The following is a 12867-nucleotide window of genomic DNA, read 5'->3' on the forward strand; positions in this document are numbered from 1 at the left end:
GCGCAGCTGTGAGCTCGCATTCGGGAGATAGTGGGTTTGAATCCCACTGTCTGCAGCCCTGAAGATGGTTTTCCGTGGTTTCCCATTTTCACACCAGGCAAATGCTGGGGCCGTACCTTAAGGCCACGGCCGCTTCCTTCCCATTCCTAGGCATTTCCTCTCCCATGGTCGCCATAAGACCTATGTTTACATAAAATCAGCTTCATGGTCCGTATCATTTCGATAATTACTTATAAATTGTATAATTTTTAATTTATAAACTGATCTTTTTTCATGAATTATTAAGAAAAGAATATTTATTAGGACAATTTCTCTATGGAATATTGTACAAGTGTTTCCTTGACGACTGCTTTCTATTGTAGAAATAATTATATATTTTCTCTTGAGTTATTTGTTTGTTTTAATCTTGTCAATCTTATGTTAATTTTAAGGACACTTCCTCTAAAGCATTACTTTGTCAATTTTATATATTTTTCATCTAAACAGTGTTATGTGGCTGAAGATGTTGATAATATACGAAACGTACCACTTTTGACCATTAAAAATTGCCTTAAGCAATCATTGTATCGACTAGGTGGAAAATAAATACTTAATTGTGAATAAGACCTATGTGTCGGTGCGACGTAAAGCAATAGCAAAAAAATTGTGGAAGTGGGTTGGATGCTACTGAAACGTATTGGTTGTGCATCCTGCTGGTGCGCGATTGATACTGGTACTTTTTTCTGAGTGAAATTTAAATTTACACTCTCGGAACTCTTCAGCTCCTAAAGCCAAACGAAGCAGATTGCGTTTTAATTTAAAGGAGCCCTGTTGCAATTTTGGGCTTTGCTTTGGGCGTATCCTGCTTTGTTGTTTCTTTATGGGTGTCAACCTGTCCACCATAGTCCCATCTCCTAAGTACGTACCAGAATTTCCATTTGGGTGAGACACTATGGGGTATGACGTCACTCCTAGCAATAAAGTAAGTGAATTCTGTTACCAAACCGCGCACAAGAAATACACAACTGCACAATTACACAGGTGAATGCAATCTGTAAAGAAAGAATTCTATTTAATTCACCTTAATGTACGGGAGGGTACAGCATGCGCAGCTTTAAAAAACTCTTGCACCCTCGTGTTACCAGACCAATGGCTTTGTCACTGACCTACCCTAACCAATCCAGACCAATGGAGGTGCCACGTGGGATACTAGAGGCCTAGAGCCACTTTGTGGCTTCTAACCTGGGGGCTTACGCCCCCAGACCCCCCTTCCTTGATCCAGACCAATGGCTTTGCCACTGACCAATGGTCTAACCAATCCAGACCAATGGACGTGTCACGCGGGATACTAGAGGCCTAGGGCCGCTTTGCGGCTTCTAACCTGGGGGTTTACGCACCTAGACCCCCTTTGTTTGATCGAGACCGATGGCTTTGCCAATGACTAATGGTCTAACTAATCCAGACCAATGGCTTGGTCACTAACCTACTGTAACGAGATTCGTAAATAAAAATGGTGCCACTGTGTTAACGAGATTCGTAAATAAAAATAGCGCAGTGCCGCTGCGCTAGGACTAGTTCTTTATGTGAACAGTTGGCAGCTCTTTCCACCGCACGTTCAAGTCCTTTGCGAGAAGCGAGCAAGAGAGAAACAAATGACAGTGCAATCGCCTGAATGCGTGGCGCTGGAAGATGTAAGCTGTTCTGAACTTTTGCAGTTTCGACTTAGTTTGAGGGCTGTCTTTTGGTGGAGGGTAAGTGAATTAAGGTAAAAATATAGTAACCGATACTCAAGGGTTGTTACATAGAATGTTAATTTAAATGCTTCCAAGCTTACCTTAAAATGATCGTGGAAGGGAGATGCGTTCAGTATGTTTGCCACGGACCATTCTGACCGCCCCTAGTAGTACATTTACTTTTATAACCAAAAATACTTTTTTAGACATCATACTCCATTGCTTATAACGGTGATTGGTTCGCGTAAGGATGACGTCACTGACACCTAGGATGAGGCTGAGAATTTGTTACCAACCATTGCCGAAGAAAAGCATTATGAAGCGGCCAGGGAAGTTTATAAGGGTCACGGCGCTCGAAATGGTCATTTATTAGGTTTAAGGTATTTTCGCACCTCGAGGCCAATCTGTCATGAGAACAGTTCGAGAGGCTCTTTTCTATCGCTGCAGCACATACTGTCCGCACGACAAGAAAAAAGGCCATATGGTAGTTGTAAAACCCCAAGCAACAGTTGGCAGTATTGTCATTCCTCTCGGCGCTCCCTCTCAGCGCTACTAGTGCCAAGACTGACTCCAATCCTCAGACCGTAATATAAAAAAAACATGGCAGCCGTATTGCCGGTATTGGCTAACACGATAAAATCACGAACATACTACATAACAGGCGGAAATTTGCGTTGCGTACTTGGCGAAGCGTTTTCATACGTGAAAAAGTGATTTTCCCTATGTTACACTTATAAATTTTTCTGGAATGACCAAACCGCAGCCAGCTGTGATCCGTGAACACTCTTCGGTGGGGAGAGGGAAAATAGTGGAGGCTCCCAGGGCAAAAACTATCCCCAATTACTATTCTGTTTCCTAGGAGTACCCGATGAGACGGAAAATATCGGTTCACTACACTGGCGGCGGAAAAATCTATCTGACTTGAAGTGAAGAGAAAGAAGCTTTTCTTAAGAAACCGCTGTTTTCAGAGTTGAGTCTTGAGTTATTTAGTGAATATTGTGGTGCTATAATTTAGAAAAGGCCTAAATTGTTTTTCTAGACCAGGCCATACTACTACTAAGTGAGGCTCTGCCTTAAGTATGCACATTGCTTATTCAAAACAGCGCGTCAGACTAGGGATCGAATAGCTGAACCAGCTTGTTACCTACCAACTGTATAAGAAAATGTATGAACCAGAGGAATGGCATGCTAAAGAAGAAAGTTTTCTAACTCCCTGGCTGTTTCCCGCCAATATTCAGTCAGGCTGTTATACTCGATACGCAGCAGTATTGGAGTTGAGAGGCAGCATAAGAGACGAAGAGCATCACAATAAACAATGGTCGATGTAATGTCATTGTTCGGTATTATTGGCCTTCCATTTGGTTTCCTTCCGACTCTGAAATACCACTCTTATCATAGTCGGTACAGTAAAACTGAATAAGAGATAAATGATCGGAAATTGTATTCTCTATAACTTTTTTAGATAGTACTTTTCGATGGGACCAATAACATTGGTACTGCACTTATAAATTACATTTTAGGCTCCTTCCCCTAAACTACAATTTCATCCAGGATGAATAAAGTTGTTTACAGCTTAGACTGTAGTTTCCTTTCGCCTGACTCTATATACCGATTTTCAATAAATTCTATTAACCCATTTTCTCGTGGCTCGGCGTTGATATGGACTTACCAATAAAAATACAAATTCATGAATATCTGTGTTATCCTAGCCGGTACGGTAAAAATGTATGACATTAATGGTCGGAAATTTAATTCTCTATAGCATTGGTTATGTAGTATTTATCGATACGACAACTAATAATATAAATATTTGAGAATTACTTTAGGCCTTCCCCTAAACTACCATTTCACTCTGTGCGAATAAAATTATTCATATGCTAGATTGTAGCGACGTATTCCTCGACTTTGCGTACCAATTTTTATGAAGATAGGACTACTAAGAACATAAATATTTGAAAATGAAATTTTAGGCCTTCCCCTAAACTACCATTTCTATCAGCGTGAATAAAAGTATTTACAGCCTAGATTGTAGCGACTTATTCCCCGACTTTGTATACCGATTTTCATTAAATTCTTTTTGGCCGTTTTCTAGTGATGCGTGTACATAATACATAGACAGAAATTACGGAAAAGTAAAAAGTTCATTTCCTGGTTACTGTGGGCATAACCGATACAGAAATAGCATTATTTTCAAATTCTGAGCAATGTACAGACAAAACTCTTATTTTTAACTAAGGTTTGTTAGAGTTCATTCCACTGCTGTTTAGTTCGCATCATTTTTATGACGTGAAGATGGATCCAAGAAAATCGATGGCAATACTGGCTGCAATAGCATGCTCTGTATTCATAATGGCTGCCAGCTGTGAGTAACATGGGGTGATGCTGTGATGCTTGAGGCACCTGATAAAGGGGAAACATCACTGAACGAGATGAAAATATAAAAGCAATGGGAATAGATAAGATTCCTGTTGAACTGTTAAAACTGTTAAAAGAGTTAAATATCGATGGAAGAAAGGAGTTGATTGGATTATGTAATCAAATATTCATGACAGGAAAATGGCCGAAGGACTGACATTGAGTCTAATTTCACATGCAGCCAAAGTCTTACTGCGGACACTCAACAGAAAGATATATGGAAAGCTGAATAACTGTATAGGTGAAGAATAGTTTGGTTTCAGGAGAGGAGTTAGAACATCAGATGCCATTGGACTTCTGAGGGTGATAGGAGAGAGGTACATTGAGAAAAACAGGAAGGTTTATGCTGTATTTAATCTTGAAGGTTTTTGACTGTCAGATGGGACAAATTGATGACAATGCTGAAGATACATGGAGTTGATTGGGGGATAGAAGGCTAATAAAGAATTTGTATTGAAACCAGAGAGCAAGAGTGAGGATAGGAGATGAGTTGAGTGAAGAAATTGAATTAGAAAGAGGTGTAAGACAGGGCTGCTCTTTATCACCAACACTGTTCCTGTTCAACATCTATCTCGAAAAAATAATCCATGAAAGTTTTAATGAATATGAAAAAAGTGGAGTTTGTATTGGAGGTAGAGTAGAATGTATAAGATTTACAGATGATTGGTTGTGATGGGAGAAAGCAGATGTGAAACGTTAGATAAACTCAACATGAAACTCAAAGAATATGGAATGAAAATTAATAAGAAGACCAAATAATGATAATTGGAGGAAAAGGTAGAAGTTGTATTAGTATAGGGGGAGAAGAAATAGAGCAAGTCAGCGACTTCAGGTATTTGGGAAGTATGATCAGAGATGATATGTATTGCACGACAGAAATTAAGAAAAGAATTGCCATAGCAACAGAAGGCTTTAAGAAAAAATTAAAATTACTTTGTGGACCACTAAACAAAGATTTGAGGAAAAGACTAGTTATGTGTTATATTTAGAGCATAGCGCTGTATGACGCAGAAACTTGGACATTGAGAAAGGGAGATGAGAGAAGATTGGAGGCACTAGAGATGTGGGTATGGAGGAGAATAGAACGAGTGAAATGGGAAGACCGGGTAAGGAATGAGGAGGTATTACGAACAGTTGGAGAAGAACGAAGTATGTTGCAAGTCGTTAGGAGAACATGAACTGGATCGGACATTGTTTGAGGAGGGACTGTTTACTGAAAGAAGGAATGGGGAAAGACAAACGAGGAAGGGGAAGGAAAAAATACAAAATGTTGAACAATATCCAAGGAAATAAATATTCGGACATGAAAAACTTGGCGCAGGACAGGCAACAGTGGAAGAGGTTCATCCCATGACAAGATCTGCCATATGCAGAATACCTAGATGATGAGTCACTCAGGCCTCTTTTACGTGGTGCAGGAGTAAAACGCTCCTGCCAACTATTACGATTCAATCGTAATAATTATGAATTACCCATCGTAATTACGCCTTTATGAATCACGGACCACAAATTATGATTTTTTTGTTGAAAAGTGTTCAAAAAGATTTCTCAGTAATCATTTATACCCCTTTCCTGTCCCTCGATTAAGAATATTTCGAGTTTTCATGCGCCGAACGCAGTGTATTCTTTCAGCACCAGAAATATAGGCGCTTGTGAACTGGAATATCTTGCGTTGTTGTTGTCTTTGTTCGTCACATGATCAGACTTCCATGCAAGTATGAGAGTTCTTTTGTCGTCGTTTTGGCTGCAAAGTGGTGTCAAACTCCGTTTAATTGTGAATACTGTGTGCGTGACTGTTGAAGTATTTATTCAGATTTTGGTTGCCAAATTTAGATATATTGCTCTTATAGGATATATGGTAATCGTTTGTTCCGAAATGCGAAAGATTTGAAATAATGAAGCGATTACTTGTGCAGGAAAATACGTGTGATTACATTACTGTGACTAGTGACGCTAGTAATAAACCAAAAATAGTTCAAAAATTTAGGGAGGAATACTCGAAGGAATGGCCCTGTTTACTGTGTTCCTCAAAATATAATTCACGCGTGTTTTGTAGTGTGTTTAGCCGCGATTTTTCAGATGCGCATGATGAAGAAGAGCGAGACTGAATTCCGCGCTAATATGAACTCCGAACTAAGTGCTCTGTTAGTGCAGAGGATGCACATGATATCAAAAGAAAAAGCATGTCACCAGTGTACGTTTACTAAACAGGAACTACAAGCTTTCAATGATAAGTAAGTTAGTAAGATCTCGGAAAAAGTCTACGACCGCCCCTCCTGGTGCCTCAGCGGCTGCATTAAGAATTTCCTTTCTTGAAAGTTGGCATCTCTGTGTCCTTCACATTTCGTTAGAGAAGGAGATGGGTACAATTTTGAGGTTATTCTCTCAATAAAGAGTCTAAATATCACTAAGAATTGCCTTTCTTGAAAGTTGGCATCTCTGTATCCTTCACATTTCGTTAGAGAAGGAGATGGGTACAATTTTGAGGTTATTCTCTCAATAAAGAGTCTAAATATCACATTCCCAAACAAGAGACCACTGATATTTCCGACATTAAATTTATTAAGTTCTTAATGTCTATTTCGGGTTCCATAAATGCTGTAAATCACACAGGAAAAGCACACGAAAAACTTTTAAATTGAAAATGAGAAATAAATATGACAAATAGGTGAGAGCGGGCCTACTTTTATCATCTAAACCCATTTCTACTTTCTTATAGGTACACTACCGGGTTCTGATACAGATCACCGTATCCATGTTGCGAGCACGGTTGATTCGCTGTGTATGATGACATGCATAAAAACTTATGTACAATAACAAGTAACTATGGGCGTGGGACACAACTCGCCACGGACTGCTTGCTCAAACATTTCTCCCATGCGCTGTTACTCTCCGTCTCTGCATGATTTGACGATGCTTGTTGTTTAAAGGGGGCTAACATCTAAGGTCATCGGCCCAGAAACCGCATATTTTGAACAATCCATTCTTAATTCAGGCCTAGGTGGCTAAGCACAGAAGCGGCTCGAACCCGCACCGTCTGAAAGAGGTCTCACAAACGTAAAATTAAGCACCAACATGTCAGACGCAAAGAGAACAAGACTGGCTTGGGACTGACTCTCCCTGCAGCTGTAGACCGACACGCAAACATTCTCCGGCGCCGTGAAATTAAGTTCTCTACCAAATACTTACCCAGGCCAGTTGTCACTGACCCGTCGTGCGCGTAACGCGGCCGGAAACACTAATTTAAATTTCTTGTGTTGGGAGTTACGGACGTATTAAAGAGTGACATAAATGTGCTACCCAGGTTTCTTTAGCATGTATTTAATAGGACCCGTCCTGGGACTTGGGAATAATGGCATAATAACCAGGGAAACGAGCTCGAGAGGGACGTCTTAATCAGTTTCGACTGTATATATTTAGATGAACCCAAGCTCATAAGGACCATGAGTATTACGCCCCCGTCCTTCCGCAAGAATATGTTGGTGGCCCAGCTTACGTCACATTCTCGCAGGTGTATCACGTGTGCTGTCCATAGAAGAACAGAGGGTGGTGTGACGTGCTTATGACGTCACGATCATTTTTTTGTCCACAGTGCAATGTTAAATAATTAAATTAGTCGCACATGCGCAGTTGCAAAAATTCAGGCTTAGTTTTCGGATACTAATTCCCTATCTCTCCCTAACACCGTATCACATCACCCCCATCGCCAAGTAAACGTGGTCGCCCATGTGCTCTCCTGGTCACATAGTGTACTCTTCAATGTCGTTTACGTCAGGCAATACTAAAAAGCGAACCAGCAATTTCGCACCTCTACTACTCCTTTCTTGTACCCTAATGAATACATCTAATAGCATTTGACGACACCTTCAAGTGAAATGGTAATGGTCGGTTTGTGTACCATAACAGACATTTATCTGCGATTTGAGACTGGATGTGTGATGGATTTTATTGCATACACAAGGTCAACTCAGAAATGCTGCCACGTTTGTTCCAATACAATAACTGGCGAAAAGAAGTGCGAGATCCAGTACATTGCAAGTAATCAGCTTCATTTTCCGTATCAAAATCTAATCACAGAGAGTTACAATAATTGAAAATCTTCCACCTTTTTGATACTTTTTATTTGCTTTTTAGCAAATTTTTATTTGTAAACGGTTCATGTTTCGTTCTCACTTGGGAACATCTTCAGCTGTTGTTAAGCTTAGGTGAATCGCTAAGTTTTTGAACACGTTATTTGCAAGTACGTTGATTCTCTTAAAGACTACTAGAATACAAATTAAATTAAAATGATGTTAAAACAATGTGGGTTTAATGGGCTAATGAAATGAGACTGGATGATTACATAGTTGGTCAGCTTAAAAACTATATCTATTCATTGGAATAGTTGTTAAAAGTTTCCCCATGTTACATTAAAAATGTCTGTCTTCCGGTTAAAAGGTTTTAAAAATGATTGGCTTCATGACACTGTTCAAATTGTTGTTGAATGTTTTTTCTTTCACTCCTACCAGGTAAACTGTCATTTATTATGAGCTTGCTTAAAGTGCCCTAGATTGAGCCTAATGCGGAACTTTGAAGCTGATTGCTGGTCAATTTTTGTGAAGGGAGCTTCGTCTCAATTTCTGAAATGAAATGAGGAAATAGGAATTTGTTTTTGTAATGAAAACATGTGTCTTTGCATTATAACTTATGTATAAAATGGTGTTGTTAGACTCCAATTCTACTGTGACCCTAGAGGGGGAAGTTTGATGCTGCTTTACGTCTAGTAGAGTAATGGTGTGTGTGTTCCGTTGTTTGCTCCTCCTTTCGGGGAGGCAAGGCTGCGGAGAGGGAAGGAGGCGTGTCGCTTACTGTCACGGCTTCGGCTTTAGAAGGGGTGGGGAGAGGGGATGTACAAAATGGCCGAGGCTCGGTCTTATTTATCCTTTTACTGTCTGTATTGTTTCTTTTGCCTAAAGTTTAAAGAGTTGATAATATCCCTTCACATATAGGGTTTCTATTGTCAATTGTTTCATTCAGGTTATGTTCATGATTTTTTTTTTGGTTCTAAATATATAGATTTTCTAATGTATTTAGAAGAGCTCCTTTGTTTATTTTACGGAATATTAGTTAAATCCTGCTCTATGGTTGTGAACTGATGTGCGGTTGAACTCATGTGCTGGCCATAGCAGAATTTTTATTATGTCTTTCAGCATTGACATGCTCTAGGTATCTTACAGTAAAACTGCGCCCTGTTTGTCTGACATGAGTTTTTTCACATTAATGGCACTTCAATTTGTAAACTCCTGATTCAGAATGTTTGTTTTTCTCTAGGGAAGTACCACTATTGTAATTAATGAATTTTTGCTTTGTATTATTGCTGGTTGAATACGCGATCTTATATTTTCTAAACAAATTGGGTACTGTATATAAGTTGGGGTTATTGAACGTGAACTTGGCGTATTTGTCTTTCTTTTTTATTTCGGGTGTTAGATTAGTTTGTAATTTCTGTTTGAATTTACAGATTATTTTGCTTATTATTTTATTATTATTATGCGGTTATAAGGAAACCCCAAAAACCAATGGCAGCACCAAAATGAGGCGTACTGGGCAAGACGAGGAGTGCGGTAGTTTGCCATTGCTTTCCTCACTGGGTCAGAAAGTGCTATTGCAGCACGACTGACCCTAAGAGCAACACCTTTCATAACACTCAGATGCACTAGTCGTGCTCTGAATGTCATTACTCAGCACCACCCATTCCCCAGCAGCTTCCATATTGTCACAGCCATGGATGAGACTGGGATGTCGGTGGAAGCTACACTTTACTCTGGCCTGTGCTGAGAGATGGATACAAAAGTACTGTATCCATCAAGAAATGGCAGCAGGCAAGTAATGGGAGTAAAAGTGGGTTTTCTGTGTATCTTGAAGACAAACTCTTCCTTTTTCCGTGTTATATTTATGTCTAAAAAATTTGTTTTAACATCATTTTAATTTAATTTGTATTCTAGTAGTCTTTAAGAGAATCAATGTACTTGCAAATAACGTGTTCAAAAACTTAGTGATTCACCTAAGCTTAACAGCAGCTGAAGATGTTCCCAAGTGAGAACGAAACATGTACTGTTTACAAATAAAAATTTGCTAAAACGCAAATAAAAAGTATCAAAAAGGTGGAAGATTTTCAATTATTGTAACTCTCCGAGATCCAGTACATGCGAGTCAAACATGACATGGCTTTGTGTTCACCTCTGGCATGTATGCTGTAAATAATGAAATTATTTGGCATGAACGATGAGAATTCATATTTTTCTCTCCATTTATTATTTTGGACAACACTGACTTATTTAATATTCGTGGCTATATCACCCCCAGACTCCCTTTGCTTGTCCCTACATCACAGGTCTTGCACAGGTTCTATCCTGACGTCCACTCCAGACCAATAGTCTTGTCCAGGTCATATTCTAACCGTTCGCAAGGCAAGCAAGTGTATGCGAAACCACATGTGGAATATGTTCATATCGCCCAGATGTTGGACTTTCCTGTGACAACTTTAAACATAATTGGAAGCGACGATGTATAGTTTGCGTTTCTAAGAACGGTTTTCTTTGAAGTTTTACTATATTTGTGTTCTTAAAATGTATTATCTCTTTATTTATTTCCTTAATTATAATATTGTAAACACTTGTTTCTTTTTTTTTTTTTCATCGTAATTATTTTTATGTTAAATCCTAACCGTAAATTTAACAGCGATATTGTTTTTCATCTTTTAGCATGTTCCCTCTTTGTTACTTTTTCGGTCTCCACAAAAACGTCCTAACCAGTTTTTGTTGTACATATCCGTGGCATACAATGGATTATAGAAAAAAAGCATAACCATGGCGTATACACACTGAAATTTTTATGTAAAAATATTTGGGAAAAGGTTATCCAATGATTAACTTTCTTCGTCAGTATACAGGTAAGTAATGCTGTTAGGGGTTGAAGGGAATTGCCAAGTGGTTGCATTCCTTAGGTTGGTACTTGCTTGCGTGCATGTGTAGGTCGAAGATGAAGGGGCGGTTACTTGCAGCCATTACTACGTGGTCATGATAATGGTGCCATTACTGTCATCTCAAGTTTTGATGTTTATTTAATTAACGGCTCGGATTTGCAAATTGTACGTTATTGTGTAATTATCTTAATTAAGGAATAATGATATATACATTCAAGGTGGATTTATGTGCATTGATTTAGGTGTTTTATTGTGTGTCAGGGTGCGATGAAATTAACCTTGCGAATGCTTTCAAATTAATGCCGGCTGGCTTCGTAGATGATGCCGGCCGTACGTGCAATGGATACCAAAATAACCTTCTTTGAGTACCATTTGAATGCACTTCCTATTCTTGCTACTGTTTGAACTTGCACTGTAATGTAGCCTCCGTTTAAATTTTTCTGTGTGATTTTTTTGGATGGGTTAGTAGGTGACTGGCAAGCATAAAGGATCTCTACTCATTGCTGCTTCACGTATCGTTTCATATAGTTTGTACGACGTACTTTTCTTATTCCTAAACATGTATCCACGTTCGTAAATTGCTCCATAATGATTGGGCGCTCAAGCTGTATCGAAACGATATGTACTGACTGTGAACTAGGACGTCATGAACTTGCTTACCAAAGCAAAAGAGTTGTAGCGCTTGGAAAATATTTACATTTAATAATTACTGTACTTACAAATTGCAAAAATTTATAATTTTCACATCTAAATTCCTTCTTTGGACATGGTGGAATTCGCCCTTAAGTTCACAAATTTCTGAGACCTGAATTGGAGATAGACGGCTTGTGTACCGGACCCCAAAAGTCTTTACAGTAAAACCTCATTAATTCAAAGGCGTTGGTACCCTAACATCCGACTTAACGTAATTTCGAATTAACCGCAACCAACTCATAATTCAGACGTGCCAACCCTTCCTACTTCCCAAAATATGCTAAGACCCCATTAATGTATGCGATCACCTTGATTTATAGTGAAACGTTTCATATGCTGTGGAAAAAATTATATTTCTGAAATGTATCCATCACAGCTCATTTATTCAAATAATGCACTTGGATAATTCATAAGACAGTGCCATACACTATTAAACGGAACCTCACAACTGAGGGGGAAATAACTATTCAACGACAAGGAGAAATCTGTATGCACGATGCAATACAAGTATAGCAATTCAGTGAATAAAGCACTTTAAGAGAAAGCCAACAAGACTCCAATTGGAAACACATGGCACAACAAAACAAACTTTATAAAACCAGGCATTAACGGGGAAGATATGGAAGCTAATAGGAATGGGAAGCGTTTGTTGGACTTCCTGTGCTAGTATGGGTTTAGCAGTTACGAATACGTTCTTCAAGCATAAGGCTATTCACCACTACACATGGAGGGTAGGGGTACCAGGTTAATAATACACCAACTTGGAATTCAGGAAATCTGTTAGGAATGTATGGGTTTTCTGAGGATTTTTTGATGATCCAGACTGCTATCTGATAAGTAGTGAACTAAGTATCTCAAGGCCTAGGATAGAGAAGTGGAATCTGTCTGTAAACGAATAAAGGTAGAAAATCGCCAGGACGAGGAAATTAGAAGTACATGGATATGATTAGTGAGAAGCTTCAAAGAATGTTGTTAATATGAGGCCTCTCCACTTCAATGTACTTTTTGTCTTCCAAACACCTCCGTTTCACTGGCTCAACTGGCTCTGCCGCAAGATAGGAATATGCTAAATGTACAAATTTG

At 39.0% G+C, this 12867-nt stretch overlaps 1 protein-coding gene across 1 annotated transcript in view; it reads left to right on the top strand.

The window, feature by feature from the left end:
- RpS3A (ribosomal protein S3A) overlaps positions 1 to 12867 on the top strand; it is a 38597-nt gene that overhangs the window by 750 nt on the left and 24980 nt on the right. The gene's annotated exons all lie outside the window — the stretch shown is intronic.

The sequence above is a fragment of the Anabrus simplex genome, chromosome 1 (genome assembly GCF_040414725.1).
Source record: "Anabrus simplex isolate iqAnaSimp1 chromosome 1, ASM4041472v1, whole genome shotgun sequence".
Taxonomy (NCBI): Eukaryota; Metazoa; Arthropoda; class Insecta; order Orthoptera; family Tettigoniidae; genus Anabrus; species Anabrus simplex.